Source organism: Dunckerocampus dactyliophorus, chromosome 9 (genome assembly GCF_027744805.1).
Source record: "Dunckerocampus dactyliophorus isolate RoL2022-P2 chromosome 9, RoL_Ddac_1.1, whole genome shotgun sequence".
NCBI lineage: Eukaryota > Metazoa > Chordata > Actinopteri > Syngnathiformes > Syngnathidae > Dunckerocampus > Dunckerocampus dactyliophorus.
This window is the reverse complement of record NC_072827.1, coordinates 6,881,791-6,897,840: the sequence shown is the minus strand read 5'-3', so window position 1 is coordinate 6,897,840 and position 16,050 is coordinate 6,881,791.

The following is a 16,050-nucleotide window of genomic DNA, read 5'->3' as shown; positions in this document are numbered from 1 at the left end:
ACAATTTTGGCAATTTCAATAAAATTTTAATTTAAAAAGGCAAGATAATTTATTTTTTGTACAGTATCTAAAAAATATTGAACCGTAACACAATCGCATTGAGCTGAATGATACAATTTTGTGTATCATTGCACCCCTAGGCACATCTATTCCACCTAGAAAGCGAGCTATTAAAACGCCTCCAAAAACCTCCAATACCATTTTATGGTTTTGCATACTGTACATGCTGTGACCATATGGTAACCGGTACATTCATGATAACATGTAATACTTTTTTAGTATTTTGTTGTACTTTGGTCATTTTAAGCATTACCAGAACTTCCTTCCTGGGAGCATTGATTTCACATAGCAACACACCTCGCGTTAACTTTTCCAAATCAAAAAGAAAAACACAGCAACAGAGGCATTTAGCGTTACCTTTCGGTAGTGGTCTATGGCATTGTCAGCGTGGCGCTGATGCGCTGTGGGTGAGTGTGTGGTGAAGCAAGTCGCTAGCCGGCTAGTAACTAGCCAGTGTGATGTGGCGGGGTGTCACTCGTAGTCACTCCACGTAGTTCTTGGGCAAAACAATGTTAATAACAATAATAATAACGATGTCGCTGTACCTTGGTTAATATGCATGTCACATTATGTAAATGGAGCATTGTTGCCGCTTTTTGGAGGTTTTTTCTTTATAGGCGGAATAGATGCATCCCATTACGTGCATTTGTAACCCGCCCTGTTTCGACCTTCGCAATGGGAGGTGAGAGCGCTGACCACACGGCCAAAAGCCCGGACTGTCGACCGCGTGTTCAGCGCAACTCTTAAGGCAGAGGGAGTGAGCTTTACCAACGTACACTTGCACAGCCTCACAGGCTGGCATCCGTTACACATTCTTCGTAGGGTTGGGCATTGTTTGAATTTGAACGATTCCGGTTTAGATTCCGGTTCCGAACGATTCTTGATTCCAATGGTTTTAAGAGATGGGGCCATAAAAGTTTGCATGGTTTAAATGAGGGTGGCAACCTTCTTTTTGAATGACATGTCTGAAATTCCCCATGGATTTTTTTTAATGATATAAAGTGTTTTGTCAACTATGAATTTCTCACAGATTTATTTTCGCAGCAGTATGCATTCACAAAAGATGTTTACTTTTAAAAAGCTCATGAAAAACATTTCCTCATGTGCTGTTGTTTATGTGTTCGTGAGTGTGAGATGTTGCCGACATGCACTAACCTGGGTGCAGAATATCAAACAACTGTGTGTGTTGTGTGGATTCAGAAGGTCTCTTGACTTTTGCTAAAAGAGATGCACTGGCATACATGAAAATATTCATGTATGCCAGTGCATACATGTACATGAATAAACTTGCATCCTGCAGCCGTCCTTTATTTACACCAAACGTCCACATCAGGGGGCATCCTGAAACCCTCGGTTACGTTGGCATGGACATCATTTATTGCTTGACTTCCCTGATTCGGACAGCTTAGAGAACATACGGCATCAAAGACGGAGCACTCTGTTCTTTCTACACCATGAATATAGAGGCGTTTAATCATTTTGGTTGTGCGACTTCCTTTACAATATACTGTATCTTTGTGTTGCAAATGTTGCACTGAGCCGACCACTGTTTTTTTATGAAGTTAAGCCAAACTTTGTAGCCACTTCTTCTTTGTTGGTGTTCGTGGTTATTTCTCCCGGTTGGCCGACTAGGCATCGACACAAGGAATCAAAATTAAACAATTTGAACAATCCCCGGAGAATCGGAATGTTAATCCCAGTTCCCTTCGGTGCTCGAGACTCGATGCCCAGCTCTAATTCTTAGCTGCCTCTTTTTAGCTGTTTTTATGTCTTTAGAACACACAGAAAAGAGAAAGACGTGTGTTCATGGCTCACATACAGTAAGTATTGCGGATGATGGGAAAAATTCCAAGAAAAGTGCAGTTTTCCTTTAAAAGCCCGCTGATAATTCAAAACTGACTTTGAATACTACTATAACAATAATACGTGCCAACTATCCCTCAGTACAGATGTGGGACCTGTAAGTTTGATCATTTTGTTTTTCTTCAGTGAACCTAGCGTGATGTTAAAGTGTAATGTTAGCACTGTAGAATCAAACAGCTGTGCTAGTGTTGCTAACATTTGCGTCCTCCTATCCCACTCCTTCATCTTACTGTAATGCCCCTGGTTGTGGAGAAGGAGAGACTCACGTCGTCGATGCACTTCAATCGCTTTATTAACAGCGGAGAACACTGCAGCACTTCACATTCACACAAGGGCTGCTGTAGGCGACAAACCCACGCCAACATCCACACACTTCCAACTCACTCAACACTCAGGCTAGCTCTCTTGCTCGTGACGTCACACCGTCACTTCCCAAGCCCCGCCACTTAAAGGCCCAGGCACACAAGTCACAGATATTACACTGTACCCCCCTTTAATAAGGCCCTCGCCCCAAGGGGTCACCAACAAAATCCCCAAACCTTGGCGGCCTCCACCTCTGTTTCTGTGGCCGGCCTTGGCTTGACTCCTGTGCGGCTGAACAGGGACAACTGTGGTGGGACCTGGAGAACTTGGGTCCACCGCACTTCCCAAGTCAGCTGGTGAAGCAGGCCCCGTCTCGAACTGGGGAACATCCCGGCCCCTGTAAGGTGTCAACCGGTCCCGGTGCAGGGCAACTCTTCTGCCCCTAGGAGGAACTGCAACCCTTTAAACTACTTCCCCAACCCGCTCTAGCACCCTGCACGGTCCGTCCCAATGACTGTCTAATTTAGGGCAACGTCCTTTTTTCCGTTTGGCCGTGAAAACCCAAACCAGCTCACCCGGCCGAAAGTCATGCCCCTTGCTGCGCACATCATGATTCCTCTTCTGCCTCATACCAGCTTTCTCCAGCTGACCTCGAGCAAAGGCATGCCGCTTCCAGCCGATCCTGCAACTTCCGGGCATACTCCAGTCCCGGCCGGTCCTCTGCGCTGCCTGGTGGCTTCCCAAATGCCAACTCCGCCGGTGTCCGGATCTCCCGGCCCAACATCAACAGGGCAGGAGTGCAGCTTGTGGAACTTTGGACTGTTGAACGGTAGGCCATCAGCACCAGAGGAATATGCCGATCCCAGTCACGCTGATGGTTAGAGGTGAGGCGATTAAACGGTTCCACTAGGCCATCACTTTGCGGGTGCAGGGGCGTAGTGCGAGTCTTTTGCATGTCCAAACGCTCACACAGGGCAGCGAACACTCTGGACTCGAAATTCCTGCCCTGGTCACTGTGGAGGATGTCCGCAGTGCCAAACCGACTGAACATGCCTTCCAGAAGCGCATCTGCCACAGTCTCTGCTTCCTGGTCTGGCAGCGCATATGCTTCCGGCCATTTAGTGAAGTAGTCCATTGCACACAGCACATACTTGTTCCCTCTGTCCGTTTCAGGAAAAGGTCCCATAATGTCCACGGCCACCCTCTCCATGGGCGCCCCAACCCCTTGCTGCTGGACTGGTGCGTGCGACTGGTCCTGAGGCCCCTTGTACGCTGCACACTGGTCTCAGCGCCGGCAGAAGTCCTCCACATCCCGCCGGTGCTGACCCCAGTAGAATCCCCGGCGCAGCCGTCTGAGGGTCTTTGTGCTGCCGAAATGGCCTGACCCGGTGCCCCCGTGACATGCTTTCAGCACCGCCTCCCTAAGAGCTACAGCCACCACCACCAACCACCTCTCTTCCCCAGTGGCTGGCTCCTTCCAAGCACGCCATCTTTGATGCGCATCACTGCAAACTTGCTCCACAGGCCCTTGGTGCCCACCGACAGTCCCATCACACTCTCCCAAGGTGGCCTCCTGCCACTCTGGACCCACTGTCGCACTGGTTTGAGATCGGCATCCTCTTCCTGCTTGACCGCCCACTCTGCAGCATCCACTGCCTCCAGCTGTCTCATCACCGCACAGCTCCTTTTCTCTGCCATCTCGCCGGTCGCAGTAGCTGCAGCCGTCCACAGCACACGAGCGCCGGGAAAGGCCGTCAGCGTTAGCATGCTGAGCACCTGCTCTATGGATCACACTGAAGTAGAAGGATTGCAGCTCCTCCAACCATCGCGCCACCTGGCCTTCCGGTTCTCGGAAGGTCATCCACCACTCGAGTGCTGCATGATCAGTTCTGATGGTGAAGGGCACGCCACAGAGATAGTACTTAAAGTGGCGTGCAGCCAGTACAACAGCCAACAGTTCACGTCTGGTCACGTAGTAGCGCCGCTCACTTTTATTGAATGTTCGGCTGAAGTAGGCGACGACCTGTTCACCTTCTGGCCCCACCTGCCATAACACCGCCCCCATGCCGACATTGCTAGCGTCCGTGTCCAGCACAAAGGGCAAAGCTGGATCTGGAGCGGTGAGGACAGGTTCGTAACTCTGTCCCTGTCAACGACGGCTGCTCTGTTGTTGCCCCCCTCTGGGGACGGGACCTCTTCAGGCGAGCGGACTCTGCCCCTGTCAACAACGGCTGCTCTGGTGACGATGACACCGCCCACCTGTGCGGGTCGGATGGGGTCGGACTGTGCACCGCGATGTCTGCAACTGCGGTGTCAATGGACGCTGGTGCAGTCTGTTGAGTGGGGGTAATAAGCTTCACATGCTGACCCCCTGGCAGGTTGATCACTGAGGCTCCCAGGTCCACCACACAACTTGTAGCCTTCAGGAAGTCCTGGCCTAATATGCATGGGTCGCTCACATCTGCCACCCAGGCCACAAAGGACGTTGAGAGACCCCCTAGGACAAACTTGAATTTCCCCTTGCCTTTCATCTGGGCTGTCTCACCGGTCACTGTTCTCAGCTTTGTCAAGGTTGGCTTGATAACGGTTCCCACTGAAACGACGTCAGACCTTACAATCGTGGCCGAAGAACCAGTGACCACCAGGGCCGTGCAGGCAACATCTCCAATCTGTACACAGACATGACAGGGGTCTCCCACCTCCGTCCAGCCCACAGCCACAACGGCTGTACAGTCGGTGTGCTGGTTCCTGCACGCAACCCCCTCGTCTGCAGGCAGAAGTTCCCGGTTGACCACTGAAAGGGTCCGTGCCATCCGAGCTACACGGGCCCCCCACCCCTTTCCCCACACGTCTTTCAACTTGGGGCAGCGGCGCAGCAGGTGATCTGGTTGACCACACACCCAGCAGGTCATGGGGGCAGGTGCGTCGGTCACACCCTTCCTCATGCTGGGCTGAACGGGCCATTACTGCACAGACCGGTTCCTCCACCCACGGCGGCCTTTTCTCCGCCCCTTCTGCCACCATTGCAGCCAAAACCAAGTGGTCTGCAGCGCCCTCTTGGCTGCAGTCTCCCTCTCCATGGCGAGCACAAGGGCCTTATCCAGGGTCGTGGGGTGGGCGAGCTGGAAATGCAGGCGCAGCTCGTCTGGTCTCAGTGCTTGGACGAACTAGTCACGAATCAGCTCGTTCTGGATTGAGCCCGGCATCCCTGCATATGTGCGCCAACCCAGGGTCTCGATGTCATGGGCGAGGCAGCGAAGCTGCTCACCTGGCCAACTAGCGTGCAGTAATTAAGCCTCTCTTCTGGGCCCAGCAGCAATAAGCAGGACGCAGCGTCATCTGTCAAAGATGCAGCACTTCACATTCACACAAGGACTGCTGTAGGCCACAACCCGCGCCAACATCCACACACTTCCAACTCACTCAACACTCAGCTAGCACTCAGCTTAGCGCTCTTGCTCGTGATGTCGCACCGTCACTTCCCAAGCCCCGCCCCTTAAAGGCCCAGGCACACAAGTCACAGATATTACATTACTACCTTGTATGTGATGTATGACATCGATCATGTGTAAGTTACAAAGTGAATAAAGTGCACAATAGTGCACACACTCTGTGAAGACAGGCATGGACAAACACAGCTCATTAGCATTAAAGCCACAGGCACACAAAACAACGTGTCTTGGAGGACTTGCCTAAATGTATTAAGATGTATTTGTTAGTAAACAACAATTTCACAGTCCACCCATATTAAGCAATCAGGTGTACATAGTAACAGTGTAGTACTAGTGTAGTAATAGAATGTCCTCACAGTAACAATAACTAATTAAAGCTGCGAGCAGCGTTGAACGGCCCCTTGCATCCCCAGTTTGAAGGAAATGTGTTGTTTGTCTAAAATTGTAATTTCTTGTCGCCACTGAGCGGCGCTGAGACAAATTCAGGGAGTATGCATAGCTTCAAGATGTCGTCTTCATCATTTGAACGAATTGTGATGAAGATCGAAACGCCAGCTTGACTATCAGAGCTTGTTGCCATGTCCCGCCCACATCTGGCATAAGTTGAATTGGTTCGCAATATATCATCATTCAATTGTCTAGTATGTTTAATTGTAATTTGGGCTCATTTGCTCAAAGTCAAAGTAAAACCCCTGGTTTTCACCCAAAATGGCTGCTTCAAATAAAAATGGCTGACTTCCTGTCTGTTTTGGAACATGGGTTCTGGAGACTTTTTTGTGCGTCCTTTCATGATAGACGTCTCCACCAAATTTCGTGAAACTTGCGTCACTGGCTAATTAAAAGTGGGTGCTACTGAGTGAGTTTTGGTAGTTTCTTCAAAAATGCAAAGAAAGTCATGGGACAATATAAACAGTGGGCCTTCGCAAATGATCATAATCATGAAGTTGACTCACCCGCAGTAAACAGTGACATTTTCAGCAGGTTGATAAATGGAGCCATTTGTCCAGTGGATGGTGGTGCCGTTGCATGTTTTATTTGGGTCTGTCAGTTCCTGAACCTCAAGCTCGTAAGCCACAAAGGTGTTGGTCATCATGCCGTACACCAGCAGCATGATGGGGGCAGCAGAGCCATGTATGAGGGCGCACACGCTACCCACCGCCATCATCACAGTTTCCCTCCACGTGGCAAAGCGAAACTGTATGGCAGAACATTCACATGTTTAATATGGATAATCGCTATGATGGGATTTTAAGTCATATTTGTGTCTGATAAAGATTTGGCAAAGATTATAAACCCCAGAAGTATTCATACCATGACCGCATTTTGACTTATAGGGATTTTTTATTTGCTTCTTTTGGCTGAAAATGACACAAGAAAGTAGTAAAAGACTTGACTATAGAGATGAAAAACAGATATTTCATCATGAAGTACAGTGGAACCTGGGTTCATGTCATTAAAGGCCTGTTCACACGGAAATGTTCCTGGGAATTTTTTTTGGCAGGTTGAAAAAAAATTTGCGTCTACATAGTGCCGGATTAGTATATTGTTGCAACCAGACGGGAACGGATCACTGGGTGAAAACGATGTAATACACAAGGCACACCTACGTGTAAACAGACACAGACTGAACCACGTGACACACCATAGTATAGACAAAGAAAGAACGCATGCGCATACAGTAAGTCTGTCGTCTTCCGCTTTCCCAGGCTTATCTAGACTAACGACAAAGTGAAATTATTTCTGTGAGTTATTTTGGAGTATAAGACAACAAACTATCAGGAGAATGTCGACTGTGGTGAGCCATGCCAGTCCAGATATTCAGATACTATGTTGGCTTGTCGTCAAAGCTGACTTCTGGTCATGTGACGGTGACGAGGTGGCGTCAGTGATGTCATCGTTTTTGTAAAACAGCGATTTCGGCCATCTACGCGGAAACGACGAGCAGATTTTCCCACTCTGGAAGCCGTTTAAAAAAAATACAGTTTCCATGTGGATGAAAGTCCGAAACAATAAAATACTTTGCCTTTTTGACCTGAAAACGTTTCCGTGTGCAAAGCCCCTAATTCATTCCAGAAGGTCAGACTCTAGCTGAAACTGACACAGGCCAAATCCATTTTTCCCAAAAGAAATCATGTAAATCCAATTCATTTGTTCAAGGAAGCCAACAACATTAACACAAAACACGTTTTAATTGTTTTACAATTACAGTTTGGCATTCAGTAATTAGTCACTGGACTACTTATACTGCTGGCAGACCTCACCTCATTGCCAGATTGTCTCCCTTGTTCTCCTGCTCAGCGACTACTGTCCAGCGTGTTACCTTTTACTCTGCTTTCTGGTCTATCCCTGTAAGTACGTTTCTCCCTGCTTGGCGTTCTCCAGCAGCAGACACCTTTTGTTGTTTGGACTATTGTATCCTAGCTCCTGCCTGGTTCTCGGCAGCGTCTTTAGTTCTTGGTTTTTGTACTTTTTTCCTGCTAGTTTTTGTCGCAGCGCATTTAGTTAGTTTTTTGGCTTCTGCCATATTTTGAGTTATTTCTTGTATCTTTTTCTATGCCTTTTTCCTCTTGAGTGACCTTTTGTCATCAACGTTTTGTACACATATACTGTAGTGCAGTCAGGCTATACTTCACATCCAAACACTTTTTTAAACATACATACACACACACACACACACACACACACACACACACACACACTCTTTTACACACACGTTAGCACACTTTTCTTAGTATTTCCACTTCAGATGGAAGTACGACACCGCGGGTCTTTCAACATGCAACTTTTTGGGTTTTTTTGACAAATTCAAGCACAGATGCTAATAAATCGCTTGTGGCTCCACATCAACTGCCACACTGCTGCGTTTCCTCAAAGTACAGTGTGGGCCGAGGGTCATACAGGATGTGCGCATGTTAATCGCTCTTCAAAAAAAAGGGAAATTTCCGTTAACTTGTCATTAACAAATTAACTTTGACAGCCCTATTAAAAATACATACAAGTGATGAATTAAAGTGATAAGTGAACATTTAAGGTTACTCTTACCTTCACTGAAGACATGATTCTTGATGTGAGTGTTCCCAGATACATGATATGGCAGCAAGACAGCATGCGGACACCACCTTCCTGTTTTGCCATGAGTTATTTCTTGAATTCAATCGTGTTTCTCACCTCAATAATCCAAAATCCAAAGAAAGTTTAAAGTGCCAGCATTTTGATAAAGAAAAACACAATTGATTGAACTGAATTCAAGAAATAACTCATGGCAAAACAGGAAGGTGGTGTCTGTGTTACATTGTGTCTTTGGGAACACTCACATCAAGAATCACGTCTTCAGTAAAGGTAAAAGTAACCTTAAATGTTCATTTATCCGTTTGATTCCTCATTCATATGCAGTTAGAATTGCGATTTAGAACGTGCAATATTGTACGCTGACTGGAAAATGTACATAAACTGAGGCAAAATTTGGGCAAAAATTGTTGACGTGAACTGGTGGACACTGAGATTCCACTGTATTACAATGCATTACATAGCCATTTATTTGAAATATGATATTTTAAATAAATGTTTTTTACAGGATTTTGTCAATTTTTTTGTGTTTTCAGCTAAAAAAAACACATTCACCAAATGCCATTGTCCTGTAATTGCAATAAATTAGGTTATTAATCATTTTGCACTTTGCTGTATATATTGGAATATACATGGTGTGATTTTTACCAGCTGAAAGTATCCAACACTGAGTTTGTCCTCTTCTTTTTTCTCCTTCTTTTCATCCCTTATAAGAATTGGATTTAGAACAGCAAGTGAACACGTTGAGGTGTTTGCAGTTTGTAATATTAGTCTCACAGTGTCAACTTACACTTGCTTTTGGTTCGCTGCAAACAAGAAAAATTTGTTAGTTTTAACATTTCAATTCCATGAATTGCTGGGTTTCACGTGACATCACATCCGGTTGTGGGCCGCCCCGCCTCAAAGAGATGAGGGGTAAAGAAGCGTATTCGTGACTAGAAGTCTTGTAAAATCAGAGCAAAAAATATGTGGAAATGCTACTACTAAGATGCTTTGTTATAACAGGAAAAAATGTTCAGGAAACAACCAAAAAACGCAGAGAAGCCACCTTTTTTGTCGGAACTCGAAAATGTAAAATGCAGCCACCCGTAAGAATGTCCGGCGATGACGTGTCGGTGATTGGGTGGATTGAGAAGACGCTGTGGCGGGAGAGCTGAGACCGGAGACTTTGTGAATGACTCATCGAGCGCAGATGACAACTACCGTACGTCCTGCTAAGTTTCAACTTTATGTAATATTGGGAGGAGAATTAACTGTTGATAGGAGGCTCGGTATAGGGCGTAAGTTGCGGGGGTCTTGGCCAATGGCCTGTATAGGCCCGGTATGATGGAGCCTGTGCACTACACCTTGTAGCCAGCCAACAGTTGTAGAAGGAGAAGAGCGGAGATGGTGGAAACGTTATCTGTGCAATTAACTCCGGGGAGGCAGGGAAAGGTGAGGAACGGGATATGATGAATCTTGTTTTGGATCAGATGTTTGTAGTTTGCGAGACATGGAGTATGGTGAAGGGAGTGAGGGGAGAGTGACAAACTGGGTTTCAGACCACCAAGGAAAGGGGGAGGAGCAAAGGATTAGACAAGACAATAATGACAGATCTGAAAGTGAGGGGGAGAGGGCTATGAGCAGAAGAAGAGCAAGTCAGATAAATGTGCCATAATACGATTCAATGGAAAAGGACAAGAAATTATGAAGAAAATCAATCCATTCATACTTCCTGCAACTCTGGCAAACAAGATTGGAGAAATAGTGATTGCAAAAGTCCTTAATGACAGGAATCCGCTGTGAATGAGAGCAACTTGAGAAAGCTCTTAAGTCAAAGGAGATAGGAAAGCTAAAGTGGAAAGAACAAGGAGGGTTGGAGCACAAAAAGAAGGGGGGTTTAAAGGGGTCGTCACAGGTGTGCTGCTGGCAGTTAATATTGAGGAAAAATATCAAGGGAGCTAAGGTGAAAGGTGTGCTGAGAATTAAATCAATAAGGGAAGTGGAAAAAAGGACAGTGAATCAGTACTAATTGAGTTTGAAGGAAATGGGTGTTGGCACGCAAAGTGTTCCTGGGTTTTACGAGCTGTTCTGTGAGCGTGTAGGTGCCAAAGCCATTAAGGTGCATCAAATGCCAAAGATTTAGACACAGCTTAGGTGTGTAAGGTGTAAGTGTGGTGATGGAGTGCTTCCAAAGTGCCATAACTGTGGTGGGGCTGATGTGAGGCTTACGGGGGATGTGAGTTCATGAAATTCAAGTGATAGTTAAGGCAGCAGTGAATGACTTGGGTCTAGTAGGCCTGACATGGAAAGAAGTGAGAGGAAATCTCATTAATCAGTCTAGTCAGGAAATTTATTTTACAATGCAATGCACAGAGCTTGCTAGCTAATGGCCAGGGGTTCAAGCACTTCATTCAAGAATTGAAAGAAAAACACATTATTGTTTGCATCCAGGAATCTTGGTTAAAACCTACTTTGAATTTTGTTTTGCACGGATATATATTGCACAGACGAGATAGAAGAATGGGGGAGCAGGAGAATGTATAGTGCAAGTAGATATAGTCAGGTCACTGTTTGCTTAAGATGGAGCCTTGTGGAAAAGGGGGATAAACATTGATCATTTGACTGGTAAACTTCTAGGAGCTATTGATCGAGTGACTGAATGGGGATATGACTTGGGATGTAAGTTTTCAACAGAAAACGGTGTTCTTTACCAGGAAAAGAATTAGAGAAGATGTCAAGTTAAAAATGTATGGGGAAGACCTGGAAAGGGTGTCTACATTTAAATTCCTTGGTGTTGTAGTTGATGAAAGTGGTCAGGCCATACCACCAGGATAGAAGAAAAATGCAAAAAAGTAATAAATGTGATGCATTGTATAGCTGGAAGACAATGGGGAGCGAGCTGTAACTCACTGCAAAGAGTTTATGTTGCACTAATAAGATCTGTGTTGGACTACGGGAGTGTGGCGTATGGGTCAGCAGTCACACAAATGTCACACAAGCACAAGCTTTACGAGTCTGTTGTGGAGCATTTAAGTCCTCACCAATCCTCCTGCCATCCTGGAAGAAACTGAAGAAATGCCACTGGAGATAAGAAGGAAGTCAGTGGTGGTTTACTATTGGGTAAATTTGAGAGGACAATCACCCAACAAGCGATGTATTACAGGAAAGCTGGGAGAATGGGAAGAGCACCAGTGAGCAGTTTAGCAGGAAATAGAATAGCAAGGGAGATGAAAATAGAAGGCGTACGAGTAAGCCAACTTGTGGTGTAACCTGAAGAGGCGGACCTACTGAGTGCATTTAGTTATTTGGTAGTACTATACACAGATGGGGCGAAAAATCCAGACACATGGATAACAGGACTTGGGATGAGTGTATTAGGAAAGGGAGTGGGAATACACAAAAGAACAGGGGATGGATTAGGGGTATACACAGTAGAAATGCTTGCAGTGTTGGTGGCATTAAAATGGGTGGAGTTAACATTTCACAAATTGCATTTCTTGGGGTGCCAGCACATGTAGGGGTGCAAGGTAATGAAGGGCAGACAAGTTGGCAAAGAGGGCACTGAAGGCAAGTATGGTTGAACGCAATGAAGCATAAGCAAGACAGAGGTGAAAAGCATACTAAAGGGGAAAATTAGCCAAATTTGGCAAAAGTATGTGGAACAGAGAGAACAGAGGAAGACACTTATATGAAATCCAGCAAAAGGTCACGTATTTAAGAATTGGCACTAAGACCAGGAGAGAAGACATAGGGATGAAAGCTATTTTGAACTTGGATTATGATGTAAAATGATACAATTATTTCAATATTATTGTGTATAGTCATTTCATAAATCTCTCGACTATATTGCCTGCAATCAGAGGTGGACGGGGACAAAAATTTGGCTACGGGATTTTATGGTTCAGACCACCCCTCTACACTAACAGAGGACGGTGAACAAGATCAATGTCACGGCAGTGATTGGCACCCTTCAAGATCCAGCAGGTGTCAGTACTGAGCAACACAGCGACACAGTACCGGCAGAGTATGGACACAGTTTGGGTAATGTGCCGCTACCCATCACTACTCAACACACAACAACACTTCCGACCTTCAAAATAACACAACCCCCCACCTCTCCACCCCCCGTTTGCTCACCGGATGTGTGGTTGAAACCCAGCAAATATTGTGTTTTTTTAGCTTTAATTCAAGGTTACTCACCGCCATCAGCCACGAGTGATGACGTAAACTTTATTGTTTTCTTCATGTTTTCTGTCCTGAAAAAAACAGGGTTAAATGAATAAATATCAACTTACAATGATTATTAGGGGTGCACGATAATTATTGGGCCGATATGAGGGAATTATGACATCATAGCGATAACATAAAAAAATAGCTCCAATAACGCTCCAATCAGGAGAGATTGCCCCTACAGTAGGGGTGATCAAATCTAGCACTCTTTTTTCTCCTGCCTATGGTGTTAATGGCCTGTCGTAACCTCCCCTGAGGTCACTTGGAAACAAACATTTACTTTCAGAGGAAGACATTTGGCATGCTAGTACCAAATGCCCCGCAATGAGGGGAAAAAACCCCATCGAGCACACAGAAAATCTTATCAGCCAGCTGGAACGCCAGCGCCGCTGCATTGAAAAGTGCTAAAGGTTTGCCAGAGACCTCCGTGGCGTCACACCAGCTGCTTGGAGTGTGCGCCCGAATACAGTGCACCTTGCTGGGCCACATTAGGTAGCTCCCTTCGTTCTATACTCTGGTTCTCCTGACAGTAGTGAAATGGTAGTAGTAATGTCATGATATTAGATTAGGACAAATCAACAGGTGCAGTTGGTCAAATCCTAATGTGTTCCAGTCCTTCTTACCTCCAGCTGGACAGAAACTACAGTTAAATGCAAGTTAAATAAGTAGATATAAAAACGTCATGGGTACCATATCCGTCTTGAGAAGCACAAAGTTATTGGTTTCGGTTTGAAAAAAAAGATATCGTGCATCTCTAATAATTATGATAATTATGTACCGTAAACTTCACAACAAAAACATCATAATCGTTGTTTTTTTTAAATGAATGCATTAATCAATCCAAGTTTATGTATAAAGCACATTAAAGAACCACTAAAAAGCAAAGTCAGGCACACAAAAAACATCTGTAAAATAAAACAAAAACAAATGACAGCTAGACAGTAAAATAAAGAAAATAAATACCAATAAAGTGCAGTCAGTGCCTCACAAGGTGTTAAATGCCTTGGAACAGTGCTGCGTTTTTAAAAGCCTCCTTGTCTACTGGTGGTCACTAATTGACTACGTTGCTTTCATTTTTGTTTGATATAAAGTAGATTAGTTATGAGGTTGCGTTCACAAAGTGTTCTTTCTCAAGAACGCACCCTGTAGCCGTCAAATGACGAGGAAAAGCAGAATGTACTTTACCTGCAGAGCGCAGCTGTCAGTGAAGGTTTCTTCATAAATCACAGCTATAAGTCAGGTAACCTACGCCCCTCCTCTATCTATTATCACCCATTGATAAGGCCCGTGACAACATGATGCATTCCACATTGTGGAGAAAAAAATGAATGTAAAAATGATAAGAATGTATGTTTGCGTGGAGTAATGTAATGTTGTTATTCAGTATTTGAAGGTTTCATCATGATGAGGTGACAGAACATGCCTATCTATTTATGAATGTGTTCTACATGTTATCAGAAGTGATTGTAAAAATGGGTTTAATGACCGCCAGGCCATCAGTTGTGGTCAAGTGTGTTAGAACAGGAAGTGCACGGACTGGAATGCAACGCATCAACTTTGGGAAAGTCTACTTCTGGCCCATATAACAGCAAATCATTCTCTTTCATCATCTTATTTCTTGTTTTTTTTCCAGCAAACATTCACACGCCATGTACATCACAAATCAATGTTTAATGATATTTTTTTCTGTGCACACTCAGAATAGTACACTCCTAATATAGCACATGACTCGACTGTACAGTATGTATGTGTTGGTGTAATCTATCTATTCTACTCTAAAACTGACACACAAAAAAGGGTGAGTCAAAACATGCACCCCTCTTATGTGGCTTGTGCTATTATCGTTCGGAGAAATACACCACACAGTGGCGCTGTTATTACGAGTCGGATTGACTTGAAATTTCTCACACACCTAGCTGAATCACTACAAATTACATGTACACAGCTTTAGGGGACACATGTGTGTCAACTTTGAGCAATATTGGTTCAAAACATTACCGCCATCAAGCCAAACTGGGCAGGACGTAATTGACCATAAGTCCTTGAACATTTATCAAATGATTCTAAATGTTTGATGACATTTGTATGACATATATGCTAGCATGTCTTCCAAAGCATTTTGAGCACAACCCACAGGGTTTGTTTTTTTTGGCTTGGTTTAGTTTATTTGAACATGAAGGTTACAATGGAATACATCTCATGAACCATTTTTTCATTTTTTCACAGTTCCACATGTCCAGAAGGAGTAGGAAGAAGCAAAGCTTATTTAATCCTACCCCCCATCTATTCTATGTACATCTAGTACAGTACTTGTTGTTCACTTCCTGCATTCCATGTCATGTTTTCTGTGATAGTCAGAATAATACATAATAGATAACGGTAAGACCCCCCCCAAATATATAATAATAATAATAATAATAATAATAATAATAAATAAATAAATAAATAAATAAATAAATATCATGAATCACCACCTTACCGTGGTGGAGGGGTTTGTGTGCTTGAGTGATCCGAGGAGCTATGTTGTCTGGGGCTATATGCCCCTGGTAGGGTCTCCCAAGGCAAACAGGTCCTGGGTGACGGGCCAGACCAAGAGTGGCTCAGAAGACCTTTATGAAAAAACACTTGAGGAGAGACCGCACCTCGCCCGGACGTGGGATACCGGGGCCTCACCCTGGAGCCAGGCCTGGGGGAGGGGCTTGTAGGCAAGCGCCTGGTGGTCGGGCTCTCACCCGTGGGGCCCGGCCGGGCTCAGCCCGAACAAGCCACACGAGATCTCCCCCCCGTAGACCCACCACCTGCGGGGGCAAGAATAAGGGTCCGGTGCATTGCGTTTTGGTCGGTGGTCGAGGGCGGGCGCCTAGGCGACCTGGTCTTCGGTGGCCAAATCTGGTTCTTGGGACATGGAATGTCACTTCTCTGGCGGGGAAGGAGCCCGAACTTGTGAGAGAGGTTGAGACATTCCAACTAGATATAGTCGGACTCACCTTGACATGCAGTTTGGGTTCTGGATCCAAACTCCTCGAGAGGGGCTGGACCTTGTTCTACTCTGGAATTGCTGCAGGGGAGAGGCGGCGAGCTGGTGTGGGCTTAT